This window comes from Lynx canadensis, chromosome A1, assembly GCF_007474595.2.
Source record: "Lynx canadensis isolate LIC74 chromosome A1, mLynCan4.pri.v2, whole genome shotgun sequence".
NCBI classification, from domain to species: Eukaryota; Metazoa; Chordata; class Mammalia; order Carnivora; family Felidae; genus Lynx; species Lynx canadensis.
In genome coordinates, this window is record NC_044303.2 from 132,361,850 (window position 1) to 132,379,531 (window position 17,682).

The 17,682-nt window shown below is 37.0% G+C and overlaps 1 protein-coding gene across 1 annotated transcript in view; it reads left to right on the plus strand.

Annotated features, from left to right (window-relative positions):
• Nucleotides 1-17,682, plus strand: part of LOC115518461 (spliceosome-associated protein CWC27 homolog) — a 195,655-nt gene that overhangs the window by 137,912 nt on the left and 40,061 nt on the right. The gene's annotated exons all lie outside the window — the stretch shown is intronic.

The following is a 17,682-nucleotide window of genomic DNA, read 5'->3' on the forward strand; positions in this document are numbered from 1 at the left end:
ATGAAAATATGCAACATTTTCTATATTAAAAAAAAAAGTTTCTGTCCCCTCCAGCCACTGCCCTGTAACTCTGTCCCTTTGCGGAAAAAAAGTCCTTGAAAGAATGTACATGCTTGCCATCTCCAATTCCTCTCCTCTCGTTGCCTCTCTATACTTCCATTCTCACAAGTCAACTGCTTAACCCTCTTCCTAAGTGATTTATTACCAGGACCGTGTGCTGTTGATCACTCCCTTCCCTTTGAATCACCTTTTTACTTGGCCTCTGATTCCTTCTTATACTACACTTCCTTCTTTACTGGTGTCTTTTAACCTTATGGATTTAAGTATCATCTATATGCTTACAAACTCTAAAGTGGTTAATAGGCATCTTAAACTTAACACGTCCCAAACTGAACTACTGATCATGTCTTCCAGACTTGCTCCTCCTGAAATCTTCCCTATCTCAATTAATGTTTGAGTCACCCTTGACTAATCTCTTTCTTTTATACCCCTCATCCAACTAATCAACAAATCTAGGATACATAATCTAGCTACTTCTGTTAGCACTCTGGTGGGAGCCACAACCATTTCCCATCCATATTAGTCTAGTTGTCTAATAATTGGTTTTTGTTTCTTCCAGTGTCCTCTGAAAGTCTATTCTCAACATAGTAGCCAGGATGGTCCTTCAGAAATCTAAGTCATGTCTTGTCACACTTTTTCTTTTTTTTTTTTTTTTTTTTTTTTTTTGTCACACTTTTTCTTTAAGACACCAGTGGTTTCTTAAAAGCTAAAGCCCCTATGTTTGTCTGCAAGGGTCTGCATAATCTGTGCCCCATCTCCTTTTTACCCCTGGTTTCATCTCCTTTTACTTCTCTCTCATTCACTCTGTTCTAGGCAGAGCAGCCTCTTTGCTCTGAGTACATGTTTGGCATGCTCCATGCCTCAGGGCCATTGCACATGCTGTTACCCTGTCTGGACAGCAGTTCCTCCAGAATATCCACATAACTCATTCCCTTACCTCTCAGGTCTTTTTCTCAGTGAAGCCTTCTCTGACCACTTCTACCTGGCACTCCCTAAATTGCCCTTATTTACTTTATTTTTTCTGTATATTATCACCTTCTGATATACTACATGTTTTACTTATTTGTTGTTTTCTGTCTTCCCCACTAGACTTTTGTTGGTTTTCTTTATTAATAAAAAAAATACCTAGAACAATATTTGACATATAGTAAGCATTCAAAAAAATATTTGGAGAAGGAATGAGTGAAATCAAAGATGAAAGATGAACTAAATGGCTTCAAACAGTCATGATTTGTCCCCTGATACTGAGCATTCTGTTGCCTAAACCAAATCTGGATTTTGTTAGCAAAAAAGAAGGTAGAAGAATTATTACTTGGGCAGTCAACTGTGTCTTTAATAACAGCTCATACTTGTGAGTAACTTTATACCTTTTTCTTCTTCTCCCCCTGTCTTCATTTCTGTCTTAGAAGAACCCATGAGGAAAGTAGGACAGGTACTGTATTGCACAAAAAAAATTTTGCCTCAGATAATTAATTTTTCCCCAAGAGCACCAACATAGCTAGTTGGACCCAAATTGCCTGATAGCAACTGCAATGCTCTTTCAATAGTGGTGACAATCTATATCTAGGCATAACATTTTGTGGAATACTGTACAATCTTTTAGGTAAGCCAAGAGAGCCTTTACCTCCAGAAAAGTGATTATGAATCTGCCTTTTTTTTTTTTTTTGGCCTGTCATGTCAAAATGAAAAATTTTTTAAAAGCCCAAAACACTCCATATTTAAGATTTTATTCTTTCCTGTATCTTGGATTAAAGTAGTTTGTAATAATTGATAAATTAGCTACTGATATATTATTTACTGCCATTATGTAGTTTATAACATAATGAATTACCAGAACATGTTGCTTTTCTATCAGATTCCTCCATATTTTGCCCACATCATTTCTCTTTCCTCTCTACCAGAAATTATCTCTTCTAGCATCCATTCAAGCCAGAACCACAGTCCACATATTCCAAATGCTAAATAAAATTTTTAGTTTTAATCAGTCAAGTAAGGTGAGCAGGCATGAGTGTCATTGGTTTTGTTAGGTGGTAGAGAAAAAGATACTTGTAAACTCTGTTGCCTAGAAGGAATTAAAGTTCTTAAATATGCTGAGATACTAATATACTAGCTATGTTTATATGCATAGACATATACCATAAATGTGTACACATTACATAATGCATATAATATCTAACACTAAGACTATCCTGAATGTGATTTATTCCCTCTCTGACATTTTTTTTTAAATAAGGCATTTTTCTTTAAAGTTTATTTATTTATTTTGATAGAGCACAAGCAGGGAAGGAACAGAGAGATGGGGGAAGAGAGAATCCCAAGTAGGCTCCACATTGTCAGTGCAGAGCCTGATGTGGGCTTGAACTCATGAACCATGAAATCATGACCTGAACCAAAATCAAGAGCCGTACGTTTAACCAACTGAGCCACCGAGGTGCCCCCCTCTCTGACATTTCAAAATAGACTTCTGGATTCTGTGGCTTCTTTTGGTGAATATCAAGGTTATTATTTGTTATTGCATTGTGGATAAACAAACTTTCAGGTTCACAAAACTTGTGGAGAACGGAATGATGGACATTCAGGTTCCCTATTCAGTGAGGAAGATGCAGTGGCTGCCCTTATGCTCTAACACGAGGTTAGAAGATGGAGCAGATACAAGACCTTGGATTATATTGGTCTGGGACTTTACTATGAATGCATCTATGCTGAGTTTAGGAAAGATATTTATTAATGAAACTAGTATTTCCATTTATCCTTATTAGCTTTTTCAGTTATAAAAGTTACCTGTCTCAAGTTTTACTTCTTTCCTGCACTCAGACAAGCAATTTCTTTTCCATCTGATTTTTATATGGACATCATAAATTGTCTGTGGTTTTTGGTTGACATGGTGAGAAGTCAGGCCTCTCAGATGACTAGGACTTAACCATTCTTGTCTTTACTGTTCTCCTCATGCTTAATCTGCTGATGTAAAGGACCAAGCATAAGCTTGCATCAACTAGAACTCAGTTTAGTTGTTAGTATGCATATCTATGCGGCCACTTGGTATTTCCTTTAGATTTATTTTACATCTTGTTTGAGTACCTTTTTTTATACATCAGTCACTTATTTTACTTTCTTTTGATCCTTTGTTTTCTAAAAACTAAAAACATTTCTTTTATCAACACCTTGTGATAGTTCCATTCCAGCCATGTTTCTATATATCATCTTACTGCTACTTCCTAAAAAGGAAACATTCCCTCCAGCCAGCAACTGTTCCACCTTGTTCCTCATCACTAGGGCTGGCACCAGTTCAAGTTCTGTCAACACTGTTCCATCAGATAAAGCTGCTGGTAACACAGGATGAGAGGGGGCAGTGTGCATGCACACGATTCAAGTACCAATGAGCAAACTAATAGTATTCTTACTGCTTCCATGTTAGCCTGTGTGCCCACTTGCTTGAAGTCTAGTCTAATTTAGCTGTACCTCAGTGCTGATAGTAACAACTGCCCATGGTGTATCAGCATCTGTCTGATAATAATGAATCATGTGGCTAAGAACTCATGTTTTCTGGTTTTCATTGACAAAATGGTTAATAATTAACCATAAATACAAGATCTTTATATCAACATCATTTTTAATATGCTAAAAGCCTCATCAGAATATAAGCAGTCTGCCTGCAATCTGTTATCATCTGTATTATTTCACTAGTTATTAACAGAACTGGATAAGTTTCACTTTTAGAAAATGTTACACAGCATGGGAAGTTTCAGTTCATGTAGCATGATAACGATCTTCTAGAAAGCAAGAAAAGAAGTGTCAGACAGAAATATTCCCAAGGACTTACCCTCTCTGTGGAAAGAAAACTGGCATTACATGCAAAGTTTTTTGGATAGAGCATTATATCATTGTGACTGATAGGCCTCAACCCCAGAGTTTCAGAATTGATAGGTGTGGGGTAGGGTCCAATAATTTGCATTTCTCATAAGCTCCCAGGTGATGCTGATGCTTTAGGTCCAGGCTCACACCTTAAGAACCATCCTCTACCCAACATTAGGAGAGTGGTTCTCCAACATCAGAATCACCTATAAACAACAACAAAAATATCACTGTGTCCCAAGGGGTAACCCTCATTCTGAACACTACCAGCCAACCATGTTGAATCAAATTCTTTGCTATGTGATCACTTTAGTTGTGCCAAATCAGAAAAGATTTAGTCAAAATCTTCAATCTCTGAATTCTCCCCAGTTAGTACGATCCTTGCCAATTCTGCTAAGTGCAGTTTCCAGGCAGTCGCACCATCTTCATTTCTTGTTTCATCTTTACCTTGGTGGTCTCCTGTGAGCCTCTCAGAATCCCTTTACCTGTTAGTCTAGGCTATAGGGTCAAGGTTAGAGCAGAGTTTTTCCAATTGTAGCCATTAATTCACTGGTGGATAAAAATCAGTAGTGTATCTTAACATTTTTTATTTAATGAAATGGCAGAGACCAGGAAACAGAAGAGTGAATCATGTAGCTAGGATAAGTATTGTTTTATGAGATTTTGAATTTTTTCATTATATTTTGTTGAACAATATAAAATTGCCCACTTTGTAATTAAACAAAACAGAATGTCAGTAGTTTCATCTGTTTTAACCTTATATATAGTTTTGTATATAGCTGTATACCAAACATATGTGTCCAGTTAATAAGAAAATATATTTCCTATAATACGTCACTGTCCAAAGAGTTAAAAAAAAAACAAAAAACCACTGGGTTTGAATAAATGTCTAATAGCATTGTGCTCAATAAGCCCCTCAAAAGCCTACAGAATGTTTTTCCCTAGTTCTCAAGTAGCCAGCCTCTGCTACATAGAACAAGGCTAATTCATGTGAAAGAGTTATTTTATATTTAATAGTGAAACTGTATTAATAACTAATAGTCATTTAAACAGTATTCATGATTAATAGACAGTATTTCAAGTGCTTACTTGAATTTTGGTGTGCAGATGAACTGTAAGATTTAGAGATGTTCAGAGCAATGAGAACTGCTATAGTCAGAGTCTGATTACAGGGAAGGGGCACACTCCTGTAACATCTTAATTTCTCTACCAAGAGTTCAATAGATTATAGAACCTTGATTCCACAGAGGAAATAATCTATATGTCAGAAAGCATGAATAGTACACACTTCTGAAGAAACAGGATCAGTAAACAGTTCCACCTGGAAAACCACTAGCTTTAATGTGGTCAAGGACCTTTCTGATTGGGAAGACTTATCAAATCTTCAGAGCTCATAGTACCTTACAAAAGAGCTTTAATTTTATTTAGTTGGTGTTTTTTAGTTTTTCTTTCAAATGTAATTTTCTTTTAAAGAACACCTGGAAATGTAGAAATTACAACCTCAGGAAAATTTATTATCTTACTTAAAAAATAAAAAATTCCTAAGACTTCCTAAAATGAATTGTGAAATCCAAGACCTTGGAAAATTATTTTGGATACTGTTTTATTGTGTAGAGACCTAGATGTATTTTTAGAAAAAAAATCATTCATCATGTGTCAATGAGGGATTAGTGTTGCATATTTTCTGAGTGAATGGAATTAGATTTAGAAGTGAAAAGACTACAGTATCCTCAAAACAAATCTGTTCTCTGTACATTTTTCTTACAAACTCCACCCCCTTTCCTAACAGGTTTCTAGCCTGTGTCTCATGACCTAACCGTGACCATTTAGCCACAATTTTTCTGTTGGGCTATTTTAACAACCTGCTAACAGGCTGCCAACAGATCCTGTCGCTAATCTCAGATCCTGCAATACATTCTGTGTGTGGCTTTTCTTAAACACAAACTTGATCATGTGTCAATCCCCTTCATAAAATTATTTAATGGCATCTCATTTCCTACAGGATGAATCCTTTGCATGCCATACAAGGCCCACGTGGCTAAACTTTGCCTGCCACACTAGTCTCATCTCTCAGGATTGTATGCTCCATATAGGCTAAACCTTTCCACACACCAAGCTCACCTCAGCTATTTCCCACCTCAGCTCTCGCTGTCACAACTTCCTGGAATGCCTTCTTATGTGATGAATATGCCTCAGTATTCAAGTTGCCGTTTAAAGGTCCTTTCTCTAAATGGCTTTCTGATCTCTCCTTCATCACTAGACCAGTGGTTCCCAAGCTTTTCTGTACATTAGAATCATCTGGAAATTCCAAAGCTCAGGAAGTGAAAACCCAGGTGTCAGTACTTTCTGAAGCTCCCCGATATCAGGTCATGATGTTTCAAAATTCACCTATATCTTCCTGGATTGTATTTTATTTTTTTACTTTTATTTTAATTGCTTAAGCCACCTGAAAATTATTTAGTCCATGATGGGAGTGAGGATACAAGGTTTCTATTTAGCAGGTGAAAGAGACAACCTACCAGTCATTAATACAACATGGTTGGGCGCCTGGGTGGCTCAGTCCGGTTAAGCGTCCGACTTCAGCTCAGGTCATAATCTCGCAGACTGTGAATTCGAGTCCTGCGTTGGGCTCTGTGCTGACAGCTCAGAGCCTGGAGCCTGCTTCAGATTCTGCGTCTCCCTCTCTCTCTGCCCCTCCCCTGCTCATGCTCTCTTCTGCTCAAAAATAAATAAAAACATAAAAAAAAAAAAAAATACAACATGGTATATATTCTCCTGAAGGTTTGAGGGAACAAAAGCAAGGCAATTAAATCTAGATGGCGCATTACCTCTCTAGATACACAAACCCAAGTAGACTCATCAGTTATTTAGACCATTGGTCTCCAAAATGTTTTATTGCACTGACACCATAAAGTTTTTTATTTTATTTTTAAGAGTTTTATTTAGATAGAGTTCACATACTGTACAATTCACCCATTTAAAGTAGTTGATTCAATGACTTTTGCTATATTCATTAGGTATCTTCAAACTATCAGCACAGTCAATTTTAGAACATTTTCATTATCTCAGAAGGAGACACTATACCCTTTACTGTCTCCTGCTATAGACTCTGCCTTCCCTCCCCCAGCCCTGGGTAACCACTAATCTCCTTTATGCCTCTATAGATTTCTATGTTATAGACATTCATATGAATGTGATTGGCTTCTTCACTTAGCATATTTTCAGTGTTCTTCTGTGTTGTAGGATGTATCAAATACTTCATTCCCATTATGGATAAATGATATTCCCTTTTATAGCTATACCACATGTTGTTTATCTCTTTGTCAACTGATGGACATTTGGGTTATAAAATAAATTTTAAGTGTATTATGACTCATTTGTAGAGATTACTGAACATTATACTTACTATATATAACATACACAAAAAATAATAGTTTAATACAATAGCATTCTTGGGGTGCCGTTGGTAGAGCCTCTTGATCTCAGGGTCATGAGTTCAAGCCCCATGCTGGGCGTAAAGCTTACTTTAAAAATAAATAGATAAAGAATAAATGTATTACCATAGAGATAGATAGATAGATAAAATAGCATTCTAACATTTTCTTGTCACCCTCTCGAGTGGGTCATTTTGTACACTAGAAACCTCTCACTTTTAACAAATTTGAAGCTACTGGTTCAGGTGAGTAGTTAGTTGAATGAATGCATTCCAGACAGAGGATACAGTGCATGCAAATGCATGGAGATAAAAGAACGCATGGCACCTTTGCTTATCTTGCAAGTTTTGAGTGTGAACAGAGAGTGGGAAGGATAGGAATTTTTCATGCGCCATTTTTACCCTCTCCCTTTACTATAACCATTTAGGCTTACCGACAAAACATCTATTTACTCTTGGAACACCTAAGAAAGAATAAAAGTTTTATTATACTATGTAAGTCTATATTTTTATTGTTATTATTTGGCAGTGTATATTAGACACTGTATTACTATATTTCCCTCTAGAATCAACCTTACACTTGGTCTCCTTTCAGATAAGCCAACCAAGAATTAGCATCAGTTTCCTTTCACCACTTTTTTCTGTGTTTTGTTTGTTTGTTTGTTTTAATATCTTAGTTGCAGTATTACTGTGACGTGAGGAGACTGGCTTGAGTCAGTGATAAAAAAACAACATCAAAAATAAATCCTCTGTACTCTCCCTTCCTTAAAACCCACAGAGAAGTCCCTTACACTTATTCCACACCATGATAAGTTGCCATATGAGGCATATATAGAAGAATAATTATGTTTTTTCTTACTGATTGATTGTAGTTGAAGAGAAAATGGTTGCACTATTTACTCTACCACAACCAGGACTTTGCTGGTCTGTGTATCTTGTGAAGATGCTAGGCAGACTACTGGGATAGAATCCAGTCAACTCAGTTTCTCAGAAATATTTCTCAAGGTTGGCTTGCTTATTTTTCTATTATTCATACTTTTACTGTTTTGGATAGTTTAACAGTGTATCATACTAATTAATTCACTACCTTAAATGCCTTAAGGAAATAGTAATTAACACTGAATTTACCATCTAAGAAAATAAAGACAAAGCATTTGTTGAAGCCAACTAAAGCCTTCACTCCAGTGAGTGACGAAGCTGAGAATAGAATGTGAAGTTGCTAACTCAAAATATTGAACCCAGTCCATTCAATGTGTTGGCTTGTTTTGTGACTAAGCCAAAGGTTTTTTTAAAAAACTAATCAGTGAGAATGTGTCTCTAATTATGTTCTAATCCAAAATAAGAGGGTGAGAAATTTTTCACTTCACCAAGAAAAAAATATAAGATTGCTTTAGTGTAACGATTTTAGCTTATGAAATTAATAAGACAATAAGCCAAATATCCTTCTTTATTAAAAGATTAATTAATGCCATTCCAAAGCTCAGGCACTTTAAAAAATAATTTTTTTTCTTTTCCCTAGCACATGTGTTTTTTTTGTAATATAGAGTTCAGAGACTAACTTAGTTAATATATCCTCTAATGTATTTCTATTGGTTCCTGATCATGTTTTGGCTGCCAGTACCACATAGAAAATGTTTAGAGGCGTTGCCTGGGTGGCTCAGTTAGTTAAGGTCTGACTCTTGACTTCAGCTTAGGTCATGATCTCACAGTCCGTGAGATCTGTGTAGGGCTCTGTGCTGGGCGTGGAGCCTGCTTAAATTCTCTCCCTCTCTTTCTGCCCCTCTCCTCCCTACCCCACTCGTGCGCTCTTCTCTCTCTCTCTCTCAATGAATGAATGAATGAATGAATAATAAATAAATAAATAAATAAATAAATAAAATTACTTAGAAAAGCAATGTGGGGAGACATTAAGGCTAAGGTGGCACTTGATGACTGCAGCTTTTCAAGGTTCGGGACAAGGAAGGCCAGTTATTCGACTACCCTGCTTTGTCCCTACTTTCTCCCACTCTCTCTTCCAATTACTTCTCTAGAAATCCACTTCACTCTCAAAAATCGTCTTCCTTTTTAAAAAATATCTTAATTAACTCATTTAAATAATCTCTTTCAAGACTCTGAAAATTTACGACACTGTTCAAATTCTCTAGACATAAAATGGTGAAAACAAAAAAGTTCCTGCCCTCTAGGAACTCCCATTCTTGGGTCTGCTTTTGGTACTCATGTCAGCCGGAGCTCACAGGTATTCATTCATCATATACTTTTCCAAACTTCAGCTTTTTTCAGAAGGTTAGGACTTTCAGGGACAGTTCCCTTCCTGTTGTATTTAAATGAGTTATTCTGCATAAACACTTAGAATACTCCACTGGCACATGGAGAGCCCTATTGTACAAGTGTTCCATGTTTCATCCTACCAGTATGCCAGCAGATGGTGCTTCGTTTTTTCTTTTTTAAGATTTTATTTTTTTTAAGTAATCGCTACACCCAACGTGGGGCTCAGACTCACAACCCCAAGGTCAAGAGTCGCATGCTCCACCAACTGAGCCAGACAGAATCCCCAGATAGGGCTTATTCTTAAGCAAATTCAAAATTATAGGTAAGCCTCATGATAAGAATGTACATTTGAACATCTAAATTTATGGAAATATAACTCAATTGTTTTGATAATTTGCTTCACAAAAGGATTTCCACATTTCTTCCACTGTAAATATTACTGGTGCTTTGAAAATATGATTTAATATACAGAAATATTTGTTATTCAAACAAATATGTTAATGAGGCGCCTGGGTGGCTCAGTTGGTTAAGCATCCGACTTCGGCTCCGTCATGATCTCACAGTTCGTGGGTTTGAGCCCCGTGTCGGGCTGTGTGCTGAAAGCTCAGAGCCTGGAGCTTGCTTCGGATCTGTGTCTCCCTCTCTCTTTCTGCCCCTCCCCTGATCGCACTCTGTCTTTCTGTCTGTCTCTCTCTCTCTCTTAAAATAAATAAACGTTAAAAAACAAAACAAATAGGCTAATAAAGTGAAAACTATTATATCTACTCCTTGCTTCTTCAAATGAGATTTAATCTTTTGAAGGGAGCCATAGCTAGTAAAGTAGCTTATAGACATAAAATATGGTGCCCTATTTTCAGTGCCAAATAATAATACCTCATATTTGTAGAACATGACCAGTTTACGAAGTCTTGTCACAGGCCTCATTACATTTAGTTCTGTAACAGTCCTTAGAAGTAGATTGAACAAGTATTATAGTTCTCATTTTGCAAACGAAGAAGCCTAAGCATTAAAAACATTTATACTCATCCTAAATGAAACAATTTGAGGAGTCCAGAACTTCTGTCCAATATTCTTTCCACTCTACAACTGCAATTCATTGTTTCCTTAAAAAATAAAGTAAAATAAGCCACAAGCAAAATGACCTGTTAGCTGGAAGCCAGAATCAACTGGCTCAGCTGAGGGCTGGCCTACAGTTCACAGCATTACCAGTAAGACTGAGAAAGGTGACCCCCCCATCCACTCACACTCCAGCCTCAAGTTCCAGAAAGCATATCTGAACACAGGTCTACTTCAGATGAAGTATAACGTGATGACCTTTGTCCTTCCCTCACCTCATCTCAAAATTTAGCTGTTAGAGATAACATTTAAGATGAGGATTGAGGTAGAGGGGTGAAATCTGAGGCCAGAATTAGTTGTACCAAGTAGTAGAGAATATGGTGTAGGCAGGTTCAAAAAGGCTGAGACAGGGGCACTTAGAATACTGACTGGCACATTTTTCGGAAAACCTTATTTGTACAAGTGTTCTACAGATAGGTGATAAGAGTGGCAGAACATTTACCATCCTACCAGTATGCCAGCAGGTAGTGCTTCTTCTTTTTCTTTTTTTTTTTAAGATTTATTTTTTTTAAGCAGTCTCTACACCCAACATGGAGCTCAAACTCACAACCTGAGATCAAGAGTCATGTGATCCACCAACTGAGCCAGACAGGTATCCTAGGTAGTGCTTATTCTTTAGCAAATTCAGAATTACAGGTAAAAAGTACAGCCAGAAACAACTGGGCATGGTTGCTTTTAAGTAATTGCACATTTTCACATTTAAATTAGAATATTCTGATAAATATAGAAAAGTAATTTATCAGGGTATTTTTCAGAGTTCCTTCCTAAACTAATTAGGGGAAAATCCCAATGAGATTTTGGGAGTCAGTCTCTCTCTGTCTCTCTCTTACTTATTTGCCTTTGTCCTCTTGTTCACTGAACTACTGAGGCGGGCATTGTTTTCATTAACAGAAGTGTAGGCATGAGGAAACTTGGAACTCTATCCTCTGTTTTATCAACTAACTCAAACTAGTATCATAATAAGAAAATACTCTTTAATTTTTTTTTTTTTTTTTTTTTAGAAATGAGTTCAAACAACATATCAATCTAGGGTGTTCAACCCACTTCATTTAGTTTTACAAAAGGCTCATAAATACTTGTAAATGATTTCCTTTCAGTATAGACCTGCAAGATATGTATTATGGCTGCTCTATTGCTTACCAAAAAAAAGTATGTGCATGATCAGATTTTTATCTTATTTTCCTTATTCTCATCTTATTCCCCCGTTCTTCACTTTCAGAGAACATTTTTCCTCATCCTCTTGTGCATCCTGCACTACGTTGCCTTCCTGCTTTGGTAGTGATGTCTCTTCTACCTGCTGTGGCTAAATCTTATTTCTCCTACAAGGCCCAGTTATGCTGCCACTTCCTCCTCTCAACTTTCCCTCTGTCATCCCTGCATGAATTGCATAAGTACTTTATCAGGACCTCTCTTATGTCATTTGTACCACCACACGGTTAAAGATATATCTTATCCCTTTTCCAGCCTATGAGCTCCTTAATGTCAGGAACCGTCTATGATTCACTCACTCCCATAGGCACTAGTGCCCCCCTCCTTTCCCATAACTGCTCGCCGTGTAATAGAATAAAAACAGCAATGGGCTTTGAGTCTGACAGCTCTGATTTCAAATCCTTGGTCTATCATTTATTAGCCATATAACCTTGGGCAAGATACTTAACCTCTCTGAACCTCTGTTTCCTCAAGCATAAAATAGAGATGATAATACCTCTTCTGTTGTTCCAGAATTAAGTGAGAAAGCAGGCTCAGATTTTTTAGCCTTATATCTCAGACATGCTAGGGCCTCAAAAGTGGTAGGAGTGCTAGTAGCAGTGGTCCTAACTTGTATTTTAGAGGTCATTTTATTGCTTCAGTTTCCTTAGTCACATAGGGGATAAAAAAAATCCCATGCCGAACCACACATGCAAGTATTTAAGGATTATTTTGAACTGGTCTGTAAACTCTTGTAACTACTCAGGGAAAGTACCTCATGAATTTACTACAAAACAATAGAACCCTCCTTTAAGTGCTATTGGAAATGTAGATATTCTGCAGTGTTTAATTTGCTAGGGGTAATCCCAGCCTTGGGCAATTGTAGACAGCAGTGCTTTCTTTAGTATCCTCCCTGACTGGTTTCATGAAATCTTTTTATCTTGAAGAATTTTGTATTTTTTTTTCTTCTTGCTACAACAAAGAGTATAAAATTTGTAGTTTCCATATCCAGAATGACAGTGCAACATAGGGATATTATCAAAATGGCCATCAAAATGCAAGAATTGTGGGTCACACCATCTGGAGATGTACAAAGTGTGCTCTGTTGAGAGACCTGGGGACAAAAATCAATCAATCTTTGTGCTAGTACTGGGGTCCAGCTGAGGAAGAATGAGGTAAATTTTAACAGAAACAACACACTAGAGCTGACGGGTGGAAAGCTGGAACCCCCAGAAGAAAAGCCTTTCGTGTCCCTCAATAATTCTCAGTAATCATTTTATAATTGTTTTTTGTGATCATTATTAAGAAAAATGGAGAAACATCAGATAAAAAGCTTATCAGTGTAATAAAAGAAGTATTAGTAGAAGATAAGACAATTAAGCTCACAATTTTATGTTTTTAGTGTTCAGAACCTGTCTTTACTGGTAAGAGCTCTCTTCACCTCTTAATTTGTTAATAAGTTCATTTAATTCATTTGAATTGATTTTTAGTTTAATATTTGGTGGTAACTAATTTATGTGTTATTATGTAAGTTATTACCAACATGACTGCTATTTGAATTATAAACTCAACAAAGCAAGGCCACCTGGATGGATGAATCGGTTAAGCGTCCAACTTCTGCTCAGGTCATGATGTCTCCGTTCATAAGTTTGAGCCCCACATTGTGTTCTGTGCTGACAGTTCAGAGCCTGGACCCTGACTGCTTTGGATTCTTTGTCTCCCTCTCTCTGCTCCTCCCCCATTCATGCTGTGTCTCTCTGTGTCTCAAAAATAATAAACATTAAAAAAAAATTAAAAAAAAAAAAACCTCAACAAAGCAATACACTTAGGGAAATAAAAGGTAAAATTTTGTATTTGGATAGCACTGGGGCATTAAAACAAGTTTTCAAAATTTTCTAATATCTTCGGTACCTGGGTGGCCCAGTCGGTTACGTGACCAACTCTTGATTTCAGTTCAGGTCATGATTTCATGGTCTCATAATCTCTCAGCCCATGTGGGGCTCAGTGCAGAGCGTCGAGCCAGCTTGATAGTCTCCCTCTCTTCCTCTCTGCCCTTTCCCACTCACACTCTCTCTTTCTCTCTCAAATAAATAAATAAACTTTTAAAAACTTAATTTAATTTTAAAGATTCGAATTTCTTGGGGCACTGGGTGGCTCAGTCAGTTAAGCTTCCGACTTCGGCTCAGGGTCATGATCTCACAGATCATGGGTTCAAGCCCCACACTGGGGTCTGTGCTGACAGCTCAGAGCCTGGAGCCTGCTTTGGATTCTGTGTCTCCCTCTCTCTCTCTGCCCTTCCCCAGCTCGTGCTCTGTCTCTCTCTCTCAAAAACAAATAAACGTAAAAAAAATTCTAGTATCTTTTTTTTAAATTTTTTTTAAAGTTTATTTCTTTTTGAGAGATGGAGAGAGATAGAGTGTGAGCAGGAGAGGGGCAGAGAGAAAGGGAGACACAGAACTCAAAGCAGGCTCCAGGCTCTGAGCTGTCAGCAGAGCCTGATGTGGGGCTCGAACTCAGGAACTGTGAGATCATGACCTGAGCCAAAGTTGGAGGCTCAACCAACTGAGCCACCCAGGTGCCCCTAAAGATTCTAATATCTTAAGGTAAAATAACAAAAATTAAAATTAAGAAGACTCCTAATTAGAGGGGTGCCTGAGTGGCTTAGTCAGTTGAGCATCTGACTCTTGATTTCAGCTCTGGTCATGAGTCCCAAGGTTGTGGGATCAAGCCCCATGTTGGGGTCTGTGCTGAGCATGGAGCCTGGTTGGGATTCTCCCTCTCCTCCTCTCCCCTGCTCACACTCTCTGTCTCTAAAAAACGAAACCAAAACCAAAAGACTCCTAATTAGAGAATTAAATCTATATTGGAGATTCATGCCATTTTATAAATGGTCACACTATAGTATAAAGGTATATAATTTCAAAGTGACTATTAGATTATAATGAAATACATCTGTGGTGATTACACATTCCAAAAAGAAAGTACACATAGTAGTATAGAGAGAGAGGAAACAACATTGAGTGATCAGAAAATCTGGTTTCTGATATTCCAAGCTTAACACAATCATTTGACCTCTCTGAACCTCAGTTTTTTCATCTGTAAAGGAGCTGGTTATTGCTGCCTAAAAACTTCATAGTACTAATATTTTGTGTTGTGATACTGGACATATTCCTTTTGTACTGAATTTAAAAATTAAGATTTAGTAGGGGTGCTTGGGTCACTCATAAGGTTAAGCATCTGAGTCTTGATTTCGGTCAGGTCATGATCTCACAGTTGTGAGACTGAGCCCCAAGTCGTGCTCTGTGCTGGGAGTGGAGTCTGCTCAGGATTTCTCTCTCCCTCCGCTCCTTCCCTGCTTGCACTCTCACTCTCTTTCAAAAAAATCAAGATTAAGTAGCCAGTAGACTATAAGTATACAGAACCGCTAGATATGAACTTCCATTTATTCATAGGCTACCCCTGTTAGAAATGTTAATGGAGTGGGGGTGCCTGGGTGGCTCAGTTGAGCCTCTGACTCTTGCTTTCAGCTCAGGTCATGATCTCACCATTTGTGAGATTGAGCCCCACATCAAACTGCACTGACAGCAGGGAGCCTATGTGGGATTCTCTCTCTCCCTTTCTCTCTGCTCCTCCCCCATACATGCTTGTCCTCTCTCTCAAAACAAATAAATAAACATTAAAAAAAGAAATGTTTAATGGAAAATGCAGGCTGAAAATCAGCATTTTGTATTTATATTCCAGAATGGAATACAGTTTGAAAATCTGGATTAATTTAATTGGATTATAACTTGTTACCTTCACATTTCTCGAATCAGCTAGTAGAAAAACACAGCTACTAGAAAATATTGTGTATTACTTTATTTTGAGGATTATTTTAAGCCTAAAATAACATGAAGCATTGAAATTAGGATGAACAACAGGGAAAGAAAAATAAAAACTTTGTCTAAATGGAGACTGAATTCCATTTAATCACTGTTCAGTGTTGAAGCATATGTCAGTGTTCGGTGTTCAAGGATACTTCAGGTGATGTCCCTGAATTATTCAACCACTTTGACTTATCTTTATGAAACTATAGGCTTATTTTGACCACCAGATGGAGCCAGTATTGTTCAATTTGTAACACAAAAAATATGCTGAAAATAAAAAGTAGTTAAATAAAATGAATAAATCATAGATTTTTTATTTTAGCTCACAGTACAGAAAGACACTAGACTTTTAGCTAGTCTTCCCCTAAATTCTGTCTAATCTTTGTAAATTCTTGATTCTGAATAATTTTCATTTGGGTAGTTTCATTTGAAGAGAGACCACTTTTCTTCTTATTCACTTTTCAAAGACATCATCTAAGTAACCTTTAATTATCTTTAAAACATAATTAGTACAAATCTAACCTCTTGTTATTCAATAAGTACTATGGATTATAATTATGAAAAGTGATAATAAAAAATATACTATATGTAGGCCCTCACCTTAATGTCACAGAATACCCCCATTACTGTCCTTTTCATAATGGATTTTCCTAATAAAACAAACCAAAAAATAGGCATTCTGGCTGGGGGCAGGATATACAGTTCATCCCCAGTAGCTCCTCAAGCAGATGGTAAAGCTTCAGTGAATGGGTACAACTCTTAACACAGATTCTACACAGAAAGCTCAGTGTTCAGGGACCTTAGTCAGAGGTAACTACCTTAAAGTTGACTTGTACTCCTCTTATGTCTATTTAATACATGTGAGAAATTATTTATCTGTAACTCAACTTAGTTCAACAACTATCTATTGAAAAAGTATTTGTATGCTAGGGGTCCTAACACACTACAAACCCCTCAGGGAGCCTTTCCGTCGTGCAAGAGCAATAAGGCAACTAGGGACACTGGGAACTTAAGACCTAAAGAGGATCAAATTGTTCATTTGTCCATTCAGCTACTATTTATTGAGTCCATGCTTTATGCAAGACATATGCTAGACTCCAAAAAGGGGACAATTCCTGGCATGTGTGTTTGTAGCCAAGGGGCAATACAGAAAAAGAAGCGGTTATGATATAGTGTTTAAATTGTTTGAAGGCTGAAATGAGGGGAAAATATGATTAATTAAGGATTATCAAGAAAAAGCCATAAAGGATTCTTCTTAGGTGGAAATTATTTACATAAACCCACTGTTTGGCAGACTGTACTTCCCATTTATTATGGTCTGAGAGGAATTTAGAACCTTTTTTTGGCAGGATTTTATTTCATCGGACACATCCAACTGGTGACCTGATGACTTTTTGTGTCAAATTGGAGTATTTTCTATGTTTTCTTGTACGTCAAACATGAAGAAGAAATAACCAAGCTGGTTAAGAACTTGTCATTTAGAGCCAGACTACGTGGGTTTATATTCTCATGTTTATAGTCCCTTACATAAGTTATTTAACCTCTTACTACCTTAGTTTCCTTATCAGCAAAATAAGGCTAACAGTATGCCTCCTTCATTGGGTCGGTTATTAGGATTAACCAAGTAATTCAGGTACTGGTATCTGGCACATAGCGAGTACTTAAAATGTTAGCTATATTCAAGTCTGTTACATTTCCTAGAATTAATTTAAGAATGGCTGTATATAAAATTTGATTAAAAAACATATTTTTTTTAGCTTCCAGGAACTATGATGAGATACAACTAGGTATCACCAGCATTGATATATTCTATATCCATTAAAGTCTACCCCTTTTGTTTCCAAATGCTGTTTACTATTAGCAGTAATATATTACCTTTATTTGTATAAAAGTTTTCAT